Here is a 15,775-nt window from a genome sequence, read left to right as displayed (position 1 = left end):
GTAGGCTTACAAAGAATAACGGCAAATTAAGGATTGCCTTTAAAATGAGCAGATTAGAGCTGAGAGAGGATCCCTGAGGTTTTGCATATCCTGCGTTCCTCCTGGATCAGGGAAGAGAAACTTAAACACAATGACTTGCAGATCTGTACAAAAATCTAGTGAAACATCAAAGGGAGAGGCTTTTATTTATAAATTAGTCTATAAAATGTCAATATACAATAGGAAGAGATGAAGGAGATGCTGTGTTTGCCTCCATTTGTAGGCATTAGGCCAGAGAACACTAGAAGAGGTCTAAGAGTCTCTTTGAATGTACTCTTTGAATCTTGGTTAACGCTAACGCTTTGAAGATAATTACAAACACAGCATATATACCAAGCCATCATGCCTTTAAATGAGGAAATTGAGAATGTATTCTAGTTTTTTTAGTGTCAATAGAACTAGAATATATCTTCCTGCTATTTCCAGTTCCATCAATTGAAGTTCTAAGCAAACAGTTTTCTGATAGGGTCTTTGAGATTATAATATAGAATTTTAGGACTGTTGCATCTTTATCCTAGAATAATCAGCATGAGCTTCTTCATATGCTTCCTTGGCCATGGCTTTGTATGCTGAAAGGATAAAATAATGTTGTGTGTAAGGGTGGTGAGAGAGGTGTTCTGCACAAGCAGCTACTGGGTGGTATTCATGTCCAATGAAGGTATTTTATAGCTTTGAAACACAACTTGAATGCACAGCTCGGGAAATGGCTCCCTTGTGCCTCTCTTTGTAGTCAAATTGAAATTCAAATATAGAAAAGCTTGACTGGCTTAATATAATAATTTTATTATTTTCTGCCTATACATTTCTAGAATTTACAATATCAACAGAAATGTGATCGTAAACAAGCAAGTCTGTGACAAGGGGAGCTTTTTGAAAAGATGTGACTCTTGTCCTCTCTGTAGCGTCTCTGGCCCAAACTCACCTGCACGGTGCAACTGCTGAGAAACAGGCTGGGGGCGGGGGGGGAAGAACTATTTCAAGATGTTCCTTTCTTATTTCAGCTAATACAATGCTGCTTAGGGTGTATGAAAGAGAAAATGAAAACCTTTGCAGACTGCTTTTTTGTTTGGGGTTTTTATTCTCTCCTCCCCCCCCCCTTTTTTTTTTTCTCTTTTCTTTCAGGGATGGTGTAATAATTAGCAAAGAAAAAAAGGCACATTATTTTGTACTGATCTTAATTTGACAATTACTAGTAACATCTTAAGGAAACTCTAATGCCTGTTTGGAGAAAAAAAACATCCATTCTGTGTTCTGTGTGATTAGATGAGCTCAACAGTAGGATGAAGAGAGAACAGAATTGCTTTCCTTGCACATTTGCTATATTGTAGGGGAGATGGGAGCTATTTTTGCTCCCTTCTGGTGATGCTGTAAAGGAACTCAAAGAGGCAGAGTCGCTCTTACAGGTCCTATATTGCAACACAGTATGTAGAAAATACAGCTTCTAGCTCAGAGTTTAGTAATCCTTACAAGGTTTGTCAAAATACCTATAGTCTACACCAAGCTACCAGCAGCCTACTGGAAATGCGGCTTATAAAAGGGCAGGATTTTTTTATATATAATCTAAACCAATGCTCAGAATAGTTCCACTGTACTGGCAAAAAAATAAATATAATTTGCTATTATATTTTAAGTCCTGCTCTGTTTGTGTGGGGTTTTTTGGGGGGATCATTCTCCTGACAATGAGGTAGTTTGGAAAAAATTTAAGCCGGTTTCTTAGGTTGCATTTTCCCATCATGGGAATGGTCCTTTAAAAAATGTAATCAGTCCGTTCTAAGATCAGTGGGATTTCAGCTTGAGCTGAGCTACTTGCTTTTCTCAGCTGAGTCACCCCCACATCCACCCCCTGCTTTTGCTGCAACTGTACCACCTGCTGCAAGTTGCTATAATTTTGTTATTTTTGCAGCCATCTTTTCACAAATGAGGGGGAGGAAGGGCTAGGAACTTCTTTTATGCTCTAGTATAAAGTATTTCTTTTACGTAGTATCAATGAAGAAAGGGCTTCCCTCCCGTGGGCTCAGCAGATACCACGATGCACCCTCTGAAGGATACACCAGAAAGCACTCAGCAATGCAGGAACAGAGGGCCTTTAGCCCCAGACTGGAGCACAACAGAACAGAATTCCACAATAGCATAAATTTAGTGGAAAATAAAAGTGCTCCAGAACAGGAATTGCTGTGACATCAGATCCCTTTGCAGTGTCACCTCTGTCACTACCCAGGTGGAACCAACGGTCATGGACAGTTTTATGGGATTCATTGCTCCCCTGGTATGGAAACATGGCCTCCCATTCTTGGCACTAAGTGTCACGAGTAGCCAACAGGGATCCTGCTGACCATCAGACAGACAGAAGTGGCAGCAATACTTTTCTAACATCTGGAAGTTTTATGCTTGAATAACACCATGTCATTTTAATCCTCATCCTACTAGATCCTCCTCTGCTTGGAAATACAGTTGTCCTGATGGGTACATGAATGTAGCAGCTTCTCCTGGTAGATTTGGGACTGTATCACTCTTGTTTTGTTCATGTTTATCGACTGTGTCTCCGTAACCAAGTGGACTGGGAGTGTTCATTTTAAAAGGAGAACTTGTGGCTGTGGTGTGATCATTTGACTTGCAGGAGTAGTTTCTAGAAGCATATTTGTAGAGCAAATGTATTAATGAAGCCTATTTTTTATGTACTGAGTAGTTGTTTGCCACTCTTTACAGCAAGTCAACATTTCTGATGTTCACATGTTCCTTATCAATTAGGTTTTATTCCCATTTTTTCAAGTAGTAGGAATTTAGGCAGAAAAGCTAATTGTATCTTTCAGAATTCAGGAACTACAATCTTGCAGGCCTGCTCTGAGTCCACAAGGTTTCACCGCCTGGTTACACAGGTAGATGGCAACTGGGCTCCTTCTCGCTGAGGTTTCTTTGAAGGGAAAGTATCAAGAGGTCGCCGTTCCTTCCCTCTCTCATTTTGCCTGTATGGACAGTATGTGTCCCAGCTGGAGGACATTGCTATAAAATCAAAATGGAAAGATCTATCTTTAAGCAACTGTCATAATTTTTTCCAAAAACATATTTGACTTTCTACTTGCAGATTGTTAAAGAATAATGTACAAACCATGTTGTGACCAGTATCCTCTGCTCCTGACCCCTGGACTGAGCTCAGAAAAAACAGTAATCTGTATTATTATCACCTTCTTAAGTTTAACCAGTTAATCCATATTATTATCATCTTCTTCTGTTCCAATGACTTGTTAGTTTGGGACATGCAAAAAAGAATGAAACTACCATCTGAATCTCTGCAGCAGATCTTGGAAGTAAAATGTCTTATTCTGTACTAATGGTGTGCAGAAATGCTTAGCGCCACCCTTACACTGACAGCCAGCAGGGGACACAGCTTGTATTATATATTATAGCTTTTAATATTTTATCCAATGCTCTTGTGTAACTGGAACTTTTACGTTTGCGGTTTGTGGCTTTGGAGTTACAATTTATATGGCTTAAGCTTGGCGCAGATTGCCAAGAAGTGTTTGTAGCTTTTGTTGTATGGAGTAGAGGTTCTGCTAAACATTTATTATGTAATTATGGAAGTAATTGGCTACAAGGATTCAAGTGATGTTTCTCAATTGTACCTTTGTGTTTGTTTCCTTCAGCCTTTCCACAAAAGAACCAGCTTCTCTCACAGTGATTAGTCGTTACAGTGAGAGGTTAACGAATTGGCAGTTTCAAGTAGGGTCCCCAGTAATTCAGAGGGATTTTTATAGCAGTCGTCTGATAAAAGCGGAATGCGAAGCTGGGACAAGCCTGGGAGTCCCTGACTTCAGTGTTTTCTGCCTTAACATAATTGATCTTTTACCTTTGATGTAGCTATCATAAGCGTTTCTTTTTTGTATCTTAGAGTGCTGCTCACTGCACAGGCAGATGGGAACTTTCATTCCTTTTGCCAAAGAGCTTACAGTCTAATGGATAATGCAGTCAAAAAGTGGGAGGGGAAAAAAAGGGAGAGAAGATTATTTACTGACTATCACTTTAACCAGGGTAGCAATAGAGCTAGAACTGAAGCATCGCCTCAGAGCTGGGTGGGAAGGACATCAGCAGGTTAAGGGTATATAGAGAATGTGCCAGCTGAGGGCAGAACTCAGGCCTTCAAAGCTTTCATATTAAATCCTCTTATATCTCCTAAGAAAATCAAAGGAAGAACAATCATTTGTTTAAGGTTAAGGATACTCAGCTTTTTCAATAGAAAATCAAATATAAGCAGCCTCCCTTTGGAATAAGATGGACTGCTGAGTTTCTGACCTCTTGTGGTCAGTTATGACACTGTGGTATTTATTTCCACAAGTGGAGCTTATCTTACTTAGATTTGAAGTCCTGGCCTAAATTCAAGAGCAGATAACATAGGCTTTTATTTACCTATATTCAGTCTCAGGAGGGGAAGTTATTCCTAAATGGATATTGAGTGTTGTGAGGTGGTTTATGTGGCTTCCTTCCTGGGTTGCCTACCTGGGCCATAAACCTTGTCAAATCCTGGTACCACTCCTATAAATGCTTATACCTAACCTTCCTTTGGATTAAAAGTGCATTTTTTTTTCCCACCAGGAGAGTAGATAATAACCCCACTGAGTTCTCTAAGTTTGTGTGTGATGAGAGAGATGGGTGTTCATCTACGTGAGGAATGTTATGTTTTATTCCCAAATAGTACGGGACCATGGTTGCGGCCATCTTTCTAGCAGAAGAAATATGGTCATGAAATATTTCCAGTTTCTAGAAAAAACAAATTCTGGTCTCAATACAAGGAATCTTCTGTTTTGCACAATCTTCTGCACGGTCTGGGGTGTTCTTTCCGTGGTCTGAACTTGGTGAATGTAAGCGCGGATCCCTGAGTGTTGTAATTGGGAGGAATCACTGAATCTGAAAACAGTCCTTAGGCTGATGCTTGTCTGCATCAGGCTGTCCTGGAGTTCAGGTGAAGAGAAAGCAAACTGTAGAAAGGACTGTACCTGAACATTGATTTCAAGTACAAAGTAAGTTTATTTGGATATTTTATAAACATACATCTAAAACTGAAGGTTTGGCTAGTTATTTTTCAATTTTACTTTTTTTGGATAACTTGAGTTGATCTGTAACAAAGAAACAATGATTAAGCAAAGTCCACTACTTGTTTTGATGAATATCTTTTTCTCTAAAGCAACATGCTTTCTTCTTGCATGCTGAAACACCTTCCCACTTTGCATCTGTTATTCTTAACACCAGTACTGTTGATATAAAAAATAATGTAAAAATAATCATGATTAAAAAAACACCCTCGATTTTCAGACTTGAAATAATTTAAAATTCATGTTTTAAAATCTTTAAATAGGTAATTGATTAAATTGATATAAAGTAATAAAGAGCATTCACATGAATCAATTTTTCATGCAAAATTGTTCTGGTGAATTCTGAGTATTCAGGACAAAAACAGTTGATACCTACTCAGCATACAGATAGGCTTTGGCTACTCAGTGTAGAGACCTGTTCAGCTGAATTGATGGAGGCAGAGATAAAGAGGATCAGGAAACAAAACCAGCAATTCTTTTTCCATTTAGGCAAGTGTTTTCTTAGGAGGCAAAACCATTTTCCCTGCTGCTCACAGGACTTGTTTCCTGCGCAGAACAGCCTCAGTGTTCATCTCTTCACAGAGGTGGACAACGAGATACATCTTGTGTTGAACTCGGGAGTGACGCTCCGGAGCAGCCACTCAGTAGGAACAGCAGAGGCAAATGCTGTACCTAGTCTTAAATTAAAGCTTGATTAACTTGTTAACAGGATTATATACAGGGGACTGCACTCAGTGAACCAATGATGTCCTTTTCAATCCTGTGTCCCCAAATCATGGAACATGTGTCACCAGTAATTGCCAAGTGCTCACAGAGGGCACAAAAATGCTTGTAAAAATAAACTTGTGATGGCACACGGATTACATAATGACAATATCCATGTCAGGGATTGTAAGGACCTGTGTCACTCATGACTCCGCTGCTTTGAAGTCAGATGTCATAGCAGTATAACAGCACTTAGAGAAGCTCTGGGAGAGACGAAACGGGAATTGCCAAGAGCGTTGTGCCTGAAGAACTCACAGTTTGTATCTTTACTCAGGTGGACAAGGCCCAGACTCCCTTTTTGGGGGGTTTCCCCAGTGAATTGGGTTTTTTTCTCACTTGTGTAGTATTGAAAGTGAGGATCAGACTTCCCACGGCCACTTGCACATTCACAAGGCATTTTAGTCCAAGTCCAGGAGGATGTTTTGAGAGGAGTGAATGGGGTAATTCTGGCTGTGCTGCAGCTACTTTCTGGCAGTGGAGCTGACCTAATGTGGCAGCAAAGCTGCTGGAAGGCTCCCAAGAGGAATACTGTGGCTTGAGGAACATCACAGTGGGTGTATGTCAGATTGATGTCTTCAGACTGTAGAAGACATGCCAATGGCACATCATCCACAGAAGAATACATCAGAGATTTTCATACCTGATTTCTTCCCCAGTACCACAATGGCGTGTAAGATCATTGCAATTGGGAACACGTGAAAGCACCTCTGACTTACAGGAGGTGTCATCTTCCAGGTGCAGGTATATCTCCAGGATACAGATGTACAAGCCACAAACTCAGTGCTCATAGAATCACAGAATGGTTAGAGTTGGAAGGGACCTTAAAGATCATCGAGTTCCAACCCCCCTGCCCTGGGCAGGGACACCTCCACTAGAGCAGGTTGCTCAAAGCCCCATTCAGCCTGGCCTTAAACACTTCCAGGGATGGGGCAGCCACAGCTTCCCTGGGCAACCTGTTCCAGTGCCTCACCAGCCTCACAGTAAAGAAGTTCTTTCTGGTATCTAATCTAAATCTCCCCTCTTCCAATTTAAAACCGTTACCCCTTGTCCTGTCACTACACTTCCTGACAAAGAGTCCCTCTCCGGCTCTCCTGTAGGCTCCCTTCGGATATTGGTAGGCTCATCTGTCCCAATAGACTGCCTAATGGAAAAGCTTTGTTCAGATGGCGATATTTAATTAATTTTGATACCTGTGAAGGGCAATGAAGGCATTTAGGAAACGAAGGCAAAGTCCTCCAACAAGGATTGGGCCTTATTGAGTGTGCTTACTTTCCAGTGCTACAGAAGTGACAGGATTCCAGGGCTGGCATATACTGCATTGCCTCATAGTTTCAAAGCAATATGCAAATGCTAAAACTGTTAAAAAAACACTTGACTCACAGCTCCTCCTCCACGTGACATTTAAATTTCAAGATCAAGCTTAGGAGAAACAAATCAGAATACCTGTATTTAAAATCAGGTGACACCTTATTGGTATCACTTACAGATGGCTGAGTAGAGGAGAAATCTGACCATCAAAATCTGTTTTCAAAAGGGGTACGCAGAGGTACCTTCATTAAGCGTTTATTTATGGTCATATTCACAGTGGATCTGGGGTTATGAACATTGACTGAGTTCTGTGACAGGAGAGAGGCTTTATGTTTGTGAGGAATTCCAATAGCTCTGTGGAACAAACTTCTTTACTAATTCCTTGGTAAAAAAACCCATGCAACCAAAAAAACCCCTTAAAACCCCCAAAAGACACACACACAAACCCAACTAACTTCTGGGAACAGAGTATATTTGGAGTAATTTTCTCTATTTCAGCTAAACAGGTAGAGTTTTTCAGTCAATAGTTTCAGCTTCCCTGAGCTGAATGCATCTGGTAGACGGACATAATCACTGTATGAGAAACAGCAGATCTGTTGTGGGAAATACAGGGCAAAAATACCCCTAGACATATCTGCAACACAACAAAAGCTCTGAGCTAGTTTATTTTCCAGTGTTTACTTATTCCTGTAAAATGAGTTGCTTAAGCTTATTTTGAACTAGGCCTAATCAAATGCTGACCCTGCCTGCAAGAAATGTTTTTCTCTATCAGCTACTTGAGCATTTTGAAGCTAATTTTGGTCACTAATTTATGCATCTCTATGTGTGATGATATATACATAATGTCTTTTGGAGAAACATTTGTTAAGGCTGACAATAGTAACTGCCAGATATGTCGTAGGTGGAGTTGTTTGGAGTGTTTGCCATCCTTTCTAGGGAAAATAATTTATGTACTTCTCCAGACTAAGAACTTCATTAATGACCTTCGTTTAAGAACTACATAGAAAAAACAGGAAGACAACAGGGAACGGAATTCCCAAAGCGCAAAATCCTCATCCATTGGCCCAGCCAGCAAATGGCCTTAGCAGAAGGGGGTTTGCAGAGGTCCAGAACAGTGCTCGCTCTTCTCAGTAGAAAACTAAACAAAACCACCAAGCAGTAACACTGCATCATTTTGGAGGCAAGAGGACTGAATATTCGCATGACTTTTCTTTTTTGTCTGCTTCCTGAGGGTACCTGAGCAAATTCTGTTAAGTTCTGACATTTCTTCCTCTCTTCCATCCTTGATTCTTACATTTCATTTAACGGCCTTGCCACAGTCAAACTTGTGTCCATTGACCCAACACTGTCTTTTTTCTGCCCCCATTTCCATTTTAATTGCGTCAGAATGCCAACATTGTTTTCCATTTTAAAAGTAAACCTTTCCTTTGGAGCAATTTACAGCTTGGTACCTGGGTATTGCTTGTTTTGTACATTGGATATACCTGGATATTGCTTTGTACATTCATTTGATATCTATTTTTCTATTGCGTTGACAGAACCAGAACATACAATCCTGGGTAGTTTTATACAGTGGCCTCTCTGTTTTGGCAGGGATGGGCCCTGCCTCCCCTCTGTTTTATCAGCTGCCTCCTGGTTGAGGCCAATCAGGCGATACAAAAGCCAGCAGGCTGGCTGATGGTGGGAGATGTCAGGAAGACTCCCAATCAAAGGCTCTAAGAGGCAAGTGATTACCCCCAGTTGGCACCGCAGCAAGGGACAGACCTTAGGAGACACGTTAGGAGAAAAGGCTCCTTGTAATGAGGATCACTTGTTTACCTGTTTCTGTGCTCAAGGAAGAAATGAAGCCCTGAGGTTAACTGCTCCAATGGAACAAGTTGCTGGCAAACAGCTGCTGAAGCCAGTTGGGACTCCTGGATGAGGGAGGAAAAACTAAGGGGCTGCAGGCATTTTTTTAAACCCCTGTTTCACTCTTCACCTTGAAATCCTCTCTCATTCCTTTATAGCTGAGTGAAGAATGAAGCTGAAGCACGAGAACTGTTTGCAAATACAAAATGAAGGGTGTGGAGGCAAAGCTTATCTGACTCTCAAACATACCATGCAGGTAAGACGCATCCACACATGTGACCAACTGACGTTAACATGAACTAAATATAGAGCTTCAGGAGCTGGCTGCTGCACGGGTGATGCTGAATGAACAAAGGAAAGGATTGTAATATCTCCCTGAGTTATCTAAACTGCTGTGTCTAATTTTGGCCTCCCTGGGTTTCTGGAGGTTGCTGTTAGCCAAAGGCAGCCACGCGGTGGTGGGTGGAGCAGTTTCCTTCTTGGCAGCTCAGGCCGAGAAAGCTGCTGCAGCGCACGTCATCTCCCACCTCGAGGGCTGCTGGGCAGGTGGGCCAGCTGGATGCCAGCAGAGGATATTATAGAATCATAGAATCATTATGGTCTAAATGGATCTTTAAGATCATCAAGTCCAACCATCAACCTGATGCTGCCAAAGCCACCACTAACCCATGTTCCTCAGCACCACATCTGCCCGTCTTTTAAATACCTCCAGGGATGGGGACTCCACCACTTCCCTCAGCAGCCTGTTCCAAGGCTTAATAACCCTTTTGGTGAAGAAATTTTTCCTAATATTCATCCTAAACCTCCCCTGGCACAACTTGAGGCTGTTTCCTCTTGTCCTATCCTTCCTTGGGAGAAGAGACCAATCCTGCAACCTTTGCTGAAGGGAACCTTTAAATAACTTTCCCTTTTCCTGTTATGCCTTCGGTGTTTAGATGATGCAAGGACAAATCCTGCTAATCCTTAGGGGTCTTCAGGTGCCATTTGGAAATATTTCAGCAGTCTTAGCCCCAGATGGGCTTTAACTTGCACAGTGTCGTGCAGCTGCGGAGTAGTAGCGGAGAAGGGAAGCTTCAACTATTCCAAATCTGGCCCTGCAAGAGCAATGTGAAACACTGGGTCTGCTTATGGGCACAAAGTTGAACATAAGAAGTTCCATCTAAACATGAGGAGGAACTTCTTCACTTTGAGGGTGGCAGAGCCCTGGAACAGGCTGCCCAGAGAGTTGGTGGAGTCTCTGTCCCTGGAGACATTCCAAACCTGCCTGGACACGTTCCTGTGCAACCTGCTCTGGGTGGACCTGCTCTGGCAGAGGGGTCAGACTAGATGATCTCCAGAGGTCCCTTCCAACCCCGTGTGATTCTGTGATTCTGCTTGGCCCTAAGAAGTTCATCTCTGTGTCCTCCCTTGAGAATATTCTTTTGTCCTTCCATCTCTCTTTAGGTGACTTGAATGCAAAACTCATCGAGCACAATTCAGACTCGATAAACGATCATCCTTGCTTATCAGCTGAGCAACATGAGGCACAAACAAAGCACCCCAAAGATGTTTTCGTAGCCCAGCATGACTCAGTGCATTGCTAAAGTCTCTGCTACGTCAGAGCCTCAAGCTAAACCACAGAAAACAAACTATATCTTAGAAGGAGGTTCGTTTCAGAAGCTGATAGTCTGTGAGCATTCCAGAATAGGTTTAGTTTGCCTCTGGGAAGGCTTGAGTACCAGTAGCTTGGGAACAATTCGGTGACAGCAACAGCTTGTTTCTCAAAGATTTAACTCTGTATTTGTGGTGCTTACAGGGATAAGGAAATAGCTTCTCCTGATCACTTCGAATAAATGTTTCATGAACACATAAATAGCTAATGTAAAAGGAATTTAAATGTGTTATCCAGAAACAATTCACTCTTACTGAGTCCGAAATAGGATGCAAAAAGGCAACGAAGGCTCTCTGTAGTTAAAATCACTGCAAGCAATGATGTGCCTCTGCGCAGAAGGTACTACATGAGATTGTACTGGCCAAGCACAAACATCCCGACATTAACTTTTTGTGCCATGAGCTGCCATTGACAAATCACAGTTAAGTTATCTTTTAAAATTACACCGTTAACATTAGACTTCTGATTTATTCTCTCCTATTCACATTCTTCAGCCTCAGATAAACGATACCTCTCATGAATCGGGCCTCTTTCTCTCCAGGATTCAAAGTACCACACCTGCTTAGGCCAGTAATAGAGAGGGAAGAAACCCAAGATAAATACACTGATAATCTGTTGGTATATGAAGACTGGAGCCTTTTGAGAAGGCATTTAGGACTTAAAGCTAGTAATTGTATAAGCAGGTGGAATAACCACTGTTGCTTCCTGTCTTCAAGAAGGAATTTGATCTCTAATCTGGCACTGCATCTTCTAGTGGTGACCTTAAGCATATTCAGTGGAGAAGAATATGCTTATTATAATTTTTATTAAATTTTACCTTATATGGCAAGATTCATTTAATTTTGAATCATATGGTAGGGTCAGGACCCCTTTGCACTCACAAAGGACAGTCACTACTCTGAATTTCTGATAAATAAAAGGATATGCAGGCTGAAGAGGACACAGAATTCACAGTACAGCTAAGTCATGCTGGTCAAGTCAATTAGTTTAAGTATTCTGGGATAATAGTTAGAAATTGATACCCCAAATGTAAGTTTTTCTCCCTGTTATAAGACCATTCTTTCTTTATGGACATAACCAAGAAGAGAACAGTACCTGTACCCAGTATGTAATAACTGCTTTTGCACCTTGCTGAATCTGAAGTGAAAATGAGCCAAAGAAAGAACTGGTAGGATGTTCAATCTGCCAGGTCGCTTAAAATGTACATCTTTTAACTGGGGAAGTAATTCAGATCATTAAGAGGAGTAATAGTAAAAAACCTCCAGATAAAGCAACTTTTCTCAGGAACACATTTATCTTGAAATGGGGAAGCTGTAGAATCGGATGAATTATATCATTCACAAAGACCTTGTTGAACTCGGTGCCCGGAAACATGCGGGAATTACGCGAGTGACCTATTTTGATTTCACCGGAGGATGAAGTAGCTGCCTCCTCAGTCACCTTTGTACAGAAGTTGTCCTGATTTACAGGGAGCAGCTGGAACTACTGCTAAACTTATTGCGTACTAGTGGAACTTCTTTGTCAATGGCAGCATTTGCATTTAAATGAGGAAGTCAGACACCTTGAAGTGCAGCAGTGGTTCCAAAGTACAAAGATTCTCTTTCCATTAATCACTGCAAAGAGAAAACAGCAATTCCTACCCAATTCTACAGCCATGTCTGGAATATTCACCTGCAAGAGATATTCCATCTTGTTACTTAAACTGTAATCCACAGATCCTCAAAATAAAACTCAATTCCTGTACAAGAGACCTTGTCTTTCTACTGAAGCAACAAAATTTTAAGCTACCCTGCCTAATTTTGTTAATTGTTAAATGACAGGAGGCCACTTTCAGACAGAAAATCTTCAACACCTCAAAGCTTTCATGAAACTGATTTGTTCAGAGCCGCAGAGTTTGAGCACAGGCAATAGTCCTCTACTTTCACCAAAAGGCATTGATACAACCTGAGATATTTTGATGAAAGAAGTGATTTCTTCTTATTTTCATCCCTGCTTTGTTGAAAGAATGTAATTATTTTAATACGTTATGAATTGTAAAGAAAAAACAAATCAACAAAAAACTTTTTGAAATATTTTTAAAGTTACTCAGTACTGAAAGATGCAGTGGGTGATCTTATTTTTTAATTTTTTGCTAGCCAATGATTATAATTTGAATTCTCACAGCCAAGTTGCATTTTTTCATCAACTACCAAGGTACCGAAAAATGCTCTGCGGACTGGTTTGTATGAATTGTAAATGCCTTTCTGCTCTTTACCAAAAGAGATCAGAATCAGTGTTTTCAGATTTTATATAGCAAAGTTCATAAAAATTCTTGTTTATCTTAACTCTTTGGAGTGAGATGGTATGAGGTCCCGGGAGGGCACAGCGTAAAGCAGTGACAAACATGACGTCCCAATTAGGGAATGGGTTGCAACATGGCTAGAAGGCAAAATTTTCCTGAGAGAGTAATCAAACAGTGACCATTTGAACTGTATATACCAGAGCATCTGCAAGTTTAGTAACTGAGATGTAAGGTATTTTGGTCTGTTTATTTGTGTTTATTCATGATGACCATGTGGAGATCCCTTGACTTGAAGCCATCAGGAGAGTGTCAGCATCCGAGTCTTAAAGCACTGGTGCCACATGCTCTGTACTGCCTTTGTGCATACTCTGAATTCTCCCTTAGGGATAGATGATGTGTAATATAATTGCATCCTTGGAGATAAAAGGCTATCCAGTGATTTATTTAACACTCTAGATAGTACAATGAACCCAACTGGTTTTTTACCTCTAAGAACTTGGCTCAGGTGGAACTCCACATCACGCTAATCTTAAAGTTACTCTAAGGTGATCATGGCAGATTTTCTGAGTAGATTAGGGATAAACTTGACAGGCGTTCTCTAGTTTGTGCTTGAGAAAGCTAAATGACAAAGCCAGGAATATATTCCACCTAGACTGGTTAAAGTATTTTTGAACTCTAATAGGGGGGCTGAAGGGCAAAGGGAAGAGGGCTGAGACAGCACCTCTCCATTTCCCGTGGCTTAAGGTATGTGCCCTTGACACTGAGTCCACCTTCTCCAACAGTTTTCAAGACTCTTTTTCTAATGGCTTGTGGTACTTCATAGAAACCTTATCTTTGAAAAGCATCAAATCTGGGATCTACTATGGAAGTGGAAGTAGTGCACTCCGTACTAAAATAGCACCTGCCATCTGGATGCTGCAGGTGTACGCAATGCAGGGTTGGGATGGAAATCACAGTGTTCAGTTCTCTGCCAAAATAAAAACTGTGCTCAGGCAGCAGCCAGGCGTTGTCTGAAGGAACACAGGCTAAAAACTATGGCGTTCAAATCTAACCCCAGAGGAAATCAGATAGCATCAGCTTTCATGTATTCAATAGAGCTTCATGTAATTAACTGTTCCAGAAAGGAATGGCAAAACCTGATTGTTTGTAGAAGTAATTTAACACATCTCAGAGTGCATTGACTTGTCCCAGAGATTTAAAGAAATTTCTGCAACTTGAGTAAAGAGTCTCTCCAGCAGATAACTAACTTTAACACTAACTTGGGAATGGATGAGGCTACAATACACGTTGTCCTTTCTAGAGGGAGGAAGTTAATTTCCAGCCTCTGAGGCCCATTAGAGCTCAAAATTCCAGATGGCCCATAATTATCTCAGTCAACTTCAGTTTCTCTGCTTTGCTCAAAGTCTATTTTAAGTCGTTCCATCTTTTAGGAAAAATTTCCTCCAGAGTTTCACAGAGATTAGACCCAATGAACTTCCATTAGAACAACTCTTACCTGTCGCATGGTTGGATTCCCTGGGATTTTAAAGTCTTGTAACTTATTACTAGGACACAAAATACAAAGAGATATCACACATTTACCAACGCAGGTCTAAGCTAAGCCAGATGATGATGACTGGAGAAAATGCTAGAATGATAGCTAAAAGAAAGCAACAGCTGCTCTATAAAGAGAGGCACTGATTATTAGCCATATTCTTCAGGCCATTTTAGTTTAATTACATTTCCTTTTACTGGCTAACATTTTGATGAAGTAAATTTGGAGACTTCTTTATGTTTTTTCAAAAACCCTAGAACTCAATTAACAGGCTTTGTCAAGACTTGGACTTCAAAGTCCTGGACAGAGTAGTTAAAAAACTTAAATAAAGCAGCCCATTGTAAACTATGGAAAGGTGCAGTTTCCTCCTGAACTTGAACTCAGCCAGTTCAGCAGGTGTTAGAACGTACTTTTCATTACTTTGACTACGTTTATATTAAACTTGTATTAGTTAGCTTAAGTTAAGAGCGCACTTTTAAATCCCATCCCAGAACATGAAAAAAAAATGTTATACATCAGTTTTCTGCAATTCAGAAGGCAATTCTGGGAAAAAAACCCCACACCAAACCCAACAAACTTAAGTCCCTGTGAATTCAGGGCCTCAAAAATGGTTTATTTGTCATTTCAGGTAAATTTTTGCGTTCAGCCCACTTTGGACCTCAGGGTTTACAGTGGTGATGCAGCTCCAACAGCTTTTATCTCATCAACTGATCATTTCTCTTTGAAGATGCAGATTTCTTTTAGTTTGACCTAATGTTTTTAAATTAACCAGTAAAAATTATTTCCTCAATTCTTAGATATTGAGGTAGGTCCCAGATCACAGTGACCTGGTTTTCATAAACTATAATCACTGTTTCCAGAGTTAGGCATTTTATACTTTGTGACAAAAAGCAGACTCCCAAACATAAAGATCTTCTGAATTAAAAAATTATTTCCTACAAGCTCAAACCTTTCCTTCCTCTCTACCCTTCCGTAGGGAAGTCCTAGAGGTTAACAAAAGTTCAGGGATGAGGTTGTCTTTTAAGTTTTTTTTGTTCACAGTAACTTAAGCACCTGCAATCTTGAAGAAGGACATTTAGTCATAGATAGAAAGGAATTACGAAGGTTACTGACCTGGATAATACAACATTTTGTTCCCCCCAGAACACTACACCCACAGATGTAGGGTAGAAGAAAGGCAAAGCAAGGGGAACCCTGGGGAAATTGGGTTATTGGCTTTTCCTCCTCTTAAAGCCATCGTACTGGAGGATGCGCATGGAGGAAGA

This window comes from Numenius arquata, chromosome 5, assembly GCF_964106895.1.
Source record: "Numenius arquata chromosome 5, bNumArq3.hap1.1, whole genome shotgun sequence".
NCBI lineage: Eukaryota > Metazoa > Chordata > Aves > Charadriiformes > Scolopacidae > Numenius > Numenius arquata.
Note: the sequence above shows the minus strand (reverse complement) of the source record.